At 49.4% G+C, this 8,153-nt stretch overlaps 1 protein-coding gene across 3 annotated transcripts in view; it reads left to right on the top strand.

Moving 5' to 3' along the window:
* The first annotated feature begins 1,096 nt into the window (after positions 1 to 1,096).
* Positions 1,097 to 8,153, top strand: part of NUDT9 (nudix hydrolase 9) — a 30,885-nt gene continuing 23,828 nt past the window's right edge. For 2 of the 3 annotated variants that reach the window (XM_075929558.2, XM_089778091.1), the window contains exon 1: positions 1,097 to 1,254. The gene's annotated coding sequence lies outside the window, so the exon portion shown is untranslated. The remainder of the gene's footprint in view (positions 1,255 to 8,153) is intronic. The other variant, XM_075929559.2, reaches the window with a different exon arrangement.

Genomic DNA, 8,153 nt, shown 5'->3' with positions numbered 1-8,153 from the left:
CACATGCGCAGTTCCATCGAGGCGCGAGGAGGCGGTTCATGCTGGGGAGGGGGGGGGGGGCACAAAATACCATCTCCCACTAAAGATTAGTCTTTAAAGTGCTACATTGTCCTGCATTTTGCTTCATCTCCCACCGTGAACCTTTACATACGCATAATACCAGGAAATCAAATGAAGCAAAATGCAGGACAATGTAGCACTTTAAAGACTAAGAAGATGGTTTATTAGATGATGAGCTTTCGTGGGCCAGACCCACTTCCTCAGATCAAATAGTGGAAGAAAATAGTCACAACCATATATACCAAAGGATACAATTAAAAAAATGAACAAATATGAAAAGGACAAATCACATTTACCCTTCCCCACCTCTAATATCATTAACTCACAGACATTCACCTTCCTTCCCCCCCCCCCCACATCCCTCTTCTGTTCTGAAATGTGATTTGTCCTTTTCATGTGTTCATTTTTTTTTAATTGTATCCTTTGGTATATATGGTTGTGACTATTTTCTTCCACTATTTGATCTGAGGAAGTGGGTCTGGCCCACGAAAGCTCATCATCTAATAAACCATCTTGTTAGTCTTTAAAGTGCTGCATTGTCCTGCATTTTGCTTCAGCTACCCCAGACTCACACGGCTCCATTTCTATCAGGAAATCAAATGGACCTTTCAAATGCTGGCCCAACTAGTTTGAGAAAACATGCACAAAAACTGGGGTGTTGACCCCTCTATCCTTTGTCATTGTCATGTTTTTTTCCTGTGCCTTTAGTGGCATTTGGTTTCCTGCTATTTTGTGTATGTAAAGGTGCACAGCAAGAGGATGTGGTCATGCAGCAGCGAGTGTGCAAGTCTAAGCAACACGTGAGAGCATGCACAAAAACCCCGGCCCTTCAGAGCTCTAGCCTGGGTTCTTTGCAAGAGATAGAAAACAACTGGCAGGGAAGCGGGGCGGGGTAGGAATGTAGATTTTCTCGCCTCTTCGCCCACCCACGGTGGGAGATTGGCGCATGTATTTTGCGGCCCCTCAAGCATGAACCTCCTCCTCGCGCCTCGATGGAACTGCGCATGTGCCAGCGATCTTCCTCTCTCGCCTCCTCCCAGCCGCGTAGTTCTGATGCCGTCCTCTGTCAGGAAAGCAGCGCGCATGCGCGGGAGGCTGCGCCTGGCGAGACCGTTGCTGCGGGCCTGCTGCCCCCGGCAGTTACTTGGGCGATAGCAGAGCGGAGGCGGCGGCGAGTAGCGCAGCGCGCAGGAGGTAAGGGCCGGGCGCAGTGTGGGAGGGGGAATGGAAAGGGAGGGGCGAGCGCGGGGCTGCGCGGGGCAGCGGCTTGTTGCGTGTCTCGGGGAAGTTATTTCCTCCTGAGCCCATTGGCCTGAATCCAGCGAATGGGAGTAGCTGGGAGACCATGTTGTATGATGCCTGTGATGCGGCAGGAAAACAACTGCCCCCCCATCTCCTTATGCCCGGACCCCGCAACCCTGCCCCCTTCCCCCCCACCGCTGAGACCCCACACCCGTAGGCCACTCCTGCTCTGTCCCCCCAGCCAGACACCCTGCCCCCATCCTGCTCCTTGCTCCCTCACCTCTGGCCAAAGCGGCTCTGGGAGACAGACCCATAGTCTCCTATAGACAACCACCTAACCTCAAGATGATTCTTACCAACCACCACAGGACATACCACACTAATACCAACCCTGGTACCTTCCCTTGCAACAAACCCCGCTGCCAGCTTTGTCCACATAGTCACTCTGCTGATACCATTATTGGACCTAACCAAGTGAGTTATAAGATCAAGAACACATATTCCTGCGCATCCAGAAATATAATCTATGCTATCATGTGCCGAAAGTGTCCGTCTGCTATGTACATTGGACAAACATCTCAGACACTTCGCCAAAGGATTAATGCCCACAAAACAGATATCAGACAAGATCACAAAGAGAAAACAGTTTCTTGCCATTTTAACCAGAAAGGACACTCTCTCAATGACTTAACCACCTGCATTCTGCTACAAAGACCTTTTACATCTGCACTTGAAAGGGAATCCTCTGAACTGTCATTCGTGTTAAAATTCGACACTTTCCAAAAAGGACTCAACAAACATTTGAACTATCTCACCCATTACCAAGATAGTTTCCCCAATTATCACCTCTAATACCATTAACTCACAAACATCCCACTCTCCCTACCTCTAATATCATCAATTCACAGACACTTACCTTCCATCCTCCCCCCCCCCCCCTGCATCCCCCTCCTGTTCTGCAATGTGATTTGTCCTTTTCATATTTGTTCATTTTTTTTTAATTGTATCCTTTGGTATATATGGTTGTGACTACTTTCTTCCACTATTTGATCTGAGGAAGTGGGTCTGGCCCACGAAAGCTCATCATCTAATAAACCATCTTGTTAGTCTTTAAAGTGCTACATTGTCCTGCATTTTACCTTTGGCCAGACACCCTGCCCCCATCCTGCTCCTTGCTCCCTCACCTCTGGGCAGACACCCTGCCCCCTCCTCTGCTCCTATCTCAGCCACCCTCACCCCTCCAGCCAGACAGCCTGCCCGCCCCTAGCCTGCTCCTGCACCCTCCTCCTTGGCCACGTACTCTACCCCTAGCCTGCTCCTGCACCCTCCCTTGCTCCTGTCTCCTGCTCCTGGCCAGACAGCCTAGTCCCAGCCTACTCCTGCACCTTACCTCACACCCTCATTTTCTCGTGCACCCCACCTCCTACCCAGATCCTTCACCCCTATCCCACTCATTGGCAGCCCTGACCCACAGGCTTAACCTTTCGTTTTTGCTTCCCTCTCTTCTCCCTCCCTCCCCCAAGTCTAGGGGTCCACAAAATCCACTATCCCTGGAACTCCCGAAGAGTAAATTTGGCCTGAGGACTTGAACCTCAGTCCTCCCTGCCACTCCCCCCACCTTGGAGTTAGAGCATCAGGGGACTGAGGTGTTTCAATTGGAGGCCACATCAGTGGGGGTTGGGGTTTTTTGGAGGATTGGGGGGGGGGGGGGTTTGGTTTGCTTCTTACTAGTGTGGTCCCCTACTGATTTTTTTTCTGTGTGTCAGTGTGCTCCGACTCAGAAAAGGTTCCCTACTCCTGCCATAAATTAAGACAATGTTGAAACCTTTTGTGTTGAACATAATTTTTTACTTTATTTAAAAATGAAGCCTGGCCAAGAAGCCCCCAATTGGGACTCTGCCCCCATCTGGCCAGAGGAATGTCATAACATTCCTGCACCTCCCTCCCCCACCCACACACTAACCCTGAGCCCATCATACACCTGAGCCCCCTGTCCTAGGCCCCCATACTCCTATATTCCCAAACCCCTACATCACCAGTCTCCTGCCATAACCCTCCTGCACCCCCCACATCTATCCCACCCTATGCTCTGAGCCCATCATACATCTGAACCCTCTGCCTTGAGCCTCTCATACATGGACTCCTGCATCTCCACATACGCAGCCCCCTACCATAAGATTGACAGAAGACAGCCTGAAGCTGGATTTGACCAATAATGATGTAAAAAGAAATGTGCGAAAAGATGCAGCAGCAGAAGTCCCATTAAATAAAGTCTGAGAGTACGTTTCATGGATGGTATTAATTATTATGTCAATTATCATTCATATTAAGTTGTATATTTTCAGTCATGCAAATGGCCATTCTTATACAGCTCTTTGTTGACCATTGTTCTGAATTTTGATGTACAGCAAACTTCCGATAATCCGGCACCTTTAGGACCCAGGGGGTGCCGGATTATCAGATTTGCTAGACTATTGGAAGGGGGGGTTATGCGGGGTCTGGGGTGGGGGGCGCATGCCACCCCAGACCCTCATTGCCCCCCCCTTCCGATAGTCCGGCTCTGCCCCAGGTGTCCCTGATTCAGCCGCTGCTGGTCATTTTCAGCAGCGGCTGAATCGGGGACGTCTGCAGCAGAGCAGCTGGAGTGCTGCAGGGTTGGTCAGGTAGCGCCGACCCTTGGCGCAGCGAGACCAACCCGGCAGCGCCCCAGGTGTCCCCATTCAGCCGCTGCTGATACTGATCAGCGGCTGACTCCAGGAAGCCCGAGGCAGAGCTGCTCTGCTCCGGGCTTCCTGGAGTCAGCCGCTGGTCAGTTTCAACAGCGGCTGACTCCAGATGCCTGGGGCAGAGCAGCTGGGGCGCTGCCGGGTTGGTCTGGTAGCGCCAACCCTTGGCGCTGCAAGACCAACCCGGCAGTGCCCCAGCTGCTCTGCCCCAGGCATCTGGAGTTAGCCGCTGCTGAAACTGATCAGGGGCTGACTCTAGGAAACCCAGGGCAGAGCAGCTCTGCCTCGGGCTTCCTGGAGTCAGCCGCTGGTCAGTTTCAACAGCGGCTGAATGGGGACAGCTGGGGCGCTGCAGGGTTGGGTCCCGCAGCCCTGAGGGGCAGTGCTATGGGACCAACCCGGCAGCGCCCCAGCTGCTCTGCCCTAGGTGTCCCCGATTCAGCCGCTGGTCAGTGTTAGCAGCAGCTGAATCGGGGAACCTGGGGGCAGAGCAGCTCCAATGGTCCGGCTGCCTGGAGCACTTCCGGGTTCCTGATGGTGCCGGACCTTCAGGAGTGCCGGACCATCGGAGTTTGACTGTAGTTTGATTCTTTGGTTTGAAAATATTGCAGACTCCTGCCCTAAGTACAGCATAAAGGCTGTGGTCTGAAGAGTTTACAATCCCAGTAAGGTCTCAAGTGAGCTCTCCTTTTCTTTCTCATTTGTGGGAATAAAAAATATGTTTGTTGGTGAAAATATTTTATTTTGAGTGAGTGGGTATATTGCATGTATTGGGGTGGGAGTGAGATGTGTAATTTAGTGAGGAAAAGCTAAGTCATAAATAATACAAACTTTTGTTTGTATGTGCTGAAGTTAGTTGTCATTCTCACATGTCTGAAGTGGTTCCTGTGAACACTGTCTCCTGTTGTCCTGGTGAACAGTCTTGTACAGGTAAACAGTTGTTAGAGGTAGGGATGTAAACGAGTAATTGAGTATATGATTAACTGATAAGCCTAGGCTTATCAGTTAATCTTTTTGACTACTTGCATTCCCCCATGGCTGCTTCTGTATCAGAGGCAGCAAGGAGCGGGGAAGCAGGAGCCAGTGCTGGGCGTAGCTGGCTTAAAAGCTGGTACCTCTCCCCCAGGCCTGTCTCCCGCTGTTATACCAAATAAAAGTAAGCAGGATCTTATGAGGGGGATAAGGCAAAAAGATAATAATAAAAAAATAAAGAAAAGATAGAAGCAAACAACGTTGTTTAACTACTTATTCCTATCACTACTTAACCCGTATACACTTTTATATATATAAAACATTCATTCATACATCCATTTATTCAAGTTCTGTGTATAGTTACCAGCCTGGAAGTTGCTTGTGACAGAATACTGGCCAGGTACTCTGTACACAAGTGATGGTAGTGGGAAGCGAAGTCCTGATCAGATGCGCATCTGAAGCTCCTGGTGGGCTGGCAGCAGAACCTTGGACTCTGATTCCATAGTTTTTTAGTCCAGTTCTTATAGGAATTTCTTCCTATGCCAGTCTATGGAAATTGCTGCATCATGCTGATGTCTCCAGGGTGGCTGCCAGGTGCTCATCAGTGATCTCATCGGTTGGACCTCCAGTACTTGGTTTTCTCCACTTGACACCTTTTGGTTGCACTGGCACCTGACGCCTTCTTCAGCCCTTTGTTGCTGTATTCTCAGGTTGGCACCTCTCAGAACCATTCATTCATCTCCAAGCACTCTCTCTCTCTTACATACATTCTCTAATTAATGTTTCCCATACAGTATTTTGTATAATAATAAAAGTTGTAGTTACAAAAGTTTCTGGGTGGTATTGCTTAAAACATTCTCTGAGTGCTGAGTAAAGTTACAATGTTTTAAAGAGAACAGGCGTCAATTATGTAACAATGCCCTTAGTCAATTACAGGGCTTGGCTCCCATAGCAGAGTTAGTGGCTTGACAATGCATTGTTACAATGTATCTCTGCAATGTCAATTTCAAGCAGCCCCTTGCACAAGCCTGAGCATGCCCTGGGACACAGAGGGGGGGGCTGTTTCTGGCTACATAGGATTATATTCTTAACAGTTCTAAGTTACATGACCTAATATATTATATTCTAAAGGGGCAATAATAATCATAAATCTAAACATTTAACAATCTTAAATAATAATAATAATAATAAGAAGAAGAATTAATAAATCTAACCACTTTAAGTTGTGGGGAACAAATTATGGGGAGTCATTTCCATTTGGGGGAATCATTTTCAATACATTAATATGTTATCCCTACACCGCCCCCGCGCTGCTGCCTCTATCAGAAGCAGCAGCAGGAGGGGGAAACAGCAGCCTCTGTCCATGGGTCGGGATGTGGGGGTCTGAGCTCCCTGCTGACAGAGGCTGCTCCGCGGGATGCAGAGAAGCCTCTGTCTGTTGCGAGCCTGGGTCTACTGCAGGCAGAGGCTGCTTTGCTCCATGGGAGGCTTAGTAACCTGTGTCTGTGGGGAGCTTGGACACCCTGTGGACAGGGGCTGTTGCCACCCCGTGCTGCTGCCACTGTATCAGCTATTTTTAAACTGGTTCTCCTCGCAGACCGGCTCCTGCCTGGTAGCATCAGGTGGCAGGGGACTTTTTGGCAGTAGGGCCAGATTGCATTGCCTACCAGCCCTGCCCCCAGGTCTCCCACCTCCCTACCTTCAGGGACTGTAGAATAGTTGAGTAACCGATAAGAATTCATGTGATTACTCAACTATTCAGTTACCCAATCGATAGCTAACATCCCTAGTGGGAGGTCATGGTTATGGAGAGAGAGTGAGAAGCAGTTTTGTTTGACTGTGGCCAGTTTCATGAAGGTCTAGGAATAGGAGTTGCTGGGTTTAGTCTGAGGGGAAAAAAATGTTTACATTCATCATCGCAACCTCTCTGAAGAGAATTTGATGGTTCTTTGTATCAAATGCAGTGAGTTCCATCAGGATGAGAAGGCCTTATCTTGATGTTGAGCTGGAGGAGTGCTCTTTCTGCAGAATGCTTTTACAGCAGGGGTGGGAAACATAAGTTTGGGGCCAGATGTGGCCCCCAGCTTGCCTGGATCCAGCCCTTGAGACTCAGGTCCTGTCTCCTCCCCTCCCCCCACAGCATGGGGGAGCCCATGCTGGCATGCCAGCTTTGCTCCAGCTTCTTGTGTGCAGCCCCCGGACTGATTTTTCTGTGGGTCAGTGACCCCTGGCCCAAAAAAAGGTTCCCCACCCCTGCTTTACAGAGTGGTCCAGGAGTCACTGCGAATTAGTTTTTGTATTCTCAGTTAACTGGCATTAGAAGGGAAGTTTAATATTGGATGCTCACTGTTGAAAAGTGACGGTTTCTTTAATAATAGTCAGGCTGTTGTGCATGTACCAGAGGATGGAAGGAAAGATTCCCTGAAAGAATGCATTGTCAGCTCTTCTCCCTCTTTTGTATGGGCCTTAGATAATCTGAATTTTCACTAGCCAGGAATGCAGATGCTAGTGACAGCTCTAATTGCTGTTTGTCCTTGGATTGCTATTTTGTGACTGACTCAAATTTTTGAACAAAGGATTTTCTGACTCTGCTCTATTTGCCTTTTCTGGTGTCTATAAACTGTCCTCAGTATTTGTGAGCTCTGAAATAGGTAATTTGTTTCAGTTTACATATGAGCTACCCAGAAGATTAAGTGACTTGTTAGCTAATGAAATAATCTATCACAGTGGTCCCCAACCTTTCGTGGCTGCCGGGGGTGCGGCTGCTCAAATGCCAGGCATCTGGGGGTGGGGCCACCCACACACCCTGCACGTGGGGCCGGCCCCGCGCATGTGCCGCGTGCCCAGGGCAGGGGCCACTCATACGCGCTGCAGCCAGGGCCAGCACCGTGCATGTGCTGAGCTCTGGGGGTGGGGCCAGCCCAGATGTTTTGGCGGGTGCACATAAATGCCCCAGCGGGCTCCATGGCGCCCACGGGCACCGCCTTGGGGACCACTGAGTCTTATCACAATCATATTGTTAATCCTTCTCCAAAGCCCTAGCAAATAGATGATATCTGTAATTCCCATAGCAAGAAAGGTTCTGAGGTTGTGTGGAAGTTGTCGGAATTTATGAAGAGGTTTATGGCTGAACAAGTTTGAAAGGCAGTGTTT

The sequence above is a fragment of the Pelodiscus sinensis genome, chromosome 4, assembly GCF_052426305.1.
Source record: "Pelodiscus sinensis isolate ZL-2025 chromosome 4, ASM5242630v1, whole genome shotgun sequence".
Classification (NCBI taxonomy): domain Eukaryota; kingdom Metazoa; phylum Chordata; order Testudines; family Trionychidae; genus Pelodiscus; species Pelodiscus sinensis.
Note: the sequence above shows the minus strand (reverse complement) of the source record. Positions and strands in the feature narration are given on the sequence as shown.